Below are 613 nucleotides of genomic sequence, written 5' to 3' on the forward strand. Positions count from 1 at the left end.
TAATCAGAATCGATATTCATCTAAGATTATTTCCTTTTGGATTGTGTTAACATTCGGTACGATCTTGTCTACGTGATGCATCGGTTTGTTTCTCGGCTCTTGTGAGCAAGTTGGACACTCGAGACGGCCTCCATCGATCGGATTAGGCGGGCTTTAATGTTAACGTGCTGTATCGGTGTGATCTTGTTTACGTCATGCATCGGTATAGCTTTAAATCGCGCCGTAAAGTCGTTCACGTCATGCATCGGTATCTTAAATCGCGCCGTAAAGTCGTTCACGTCATGCATCGGTATCTTAAATCGCGCCGTAAAGTCGTTCACGTCATGCATCGGTATCTTAAATCGAGCCGAAAAGTCGTTCACGTCATGCATCGGTGGCACAAAAAAAAGACGCCGATGCATGACGTGAGCCGACTTTTCGGCGCGATTTAAGATACCGATGCATGACGTGAACGACTTTACGGCGCGATTTAAGATACCGATGCATGACGTGAACCGACTTTTCGGCATGAAGTCAGCTAAAATTATCGTGTGCATCTTGGGTCGGTCCACGTACCGTAGATCAGAGAGGGACGACGTACATACATCGGATACATTTGTATCCAACAAGTTAC

The sequence above is a fragment of the Harmonia axyridis genome, chromosome X (genome assembly GCF_914767665.1).
Source record: "Harmonia axyridis chromosome X, icHarAxyr1.1, whole genome shotgun sequence".
NCBI classification, from domain to species: domain Eukaryota; kingdom Metazoa; phylum Arthropoda; class Insecta; order Coleoptera; family Coccinellidae; genus Harmonia; species Harmonia axyridis.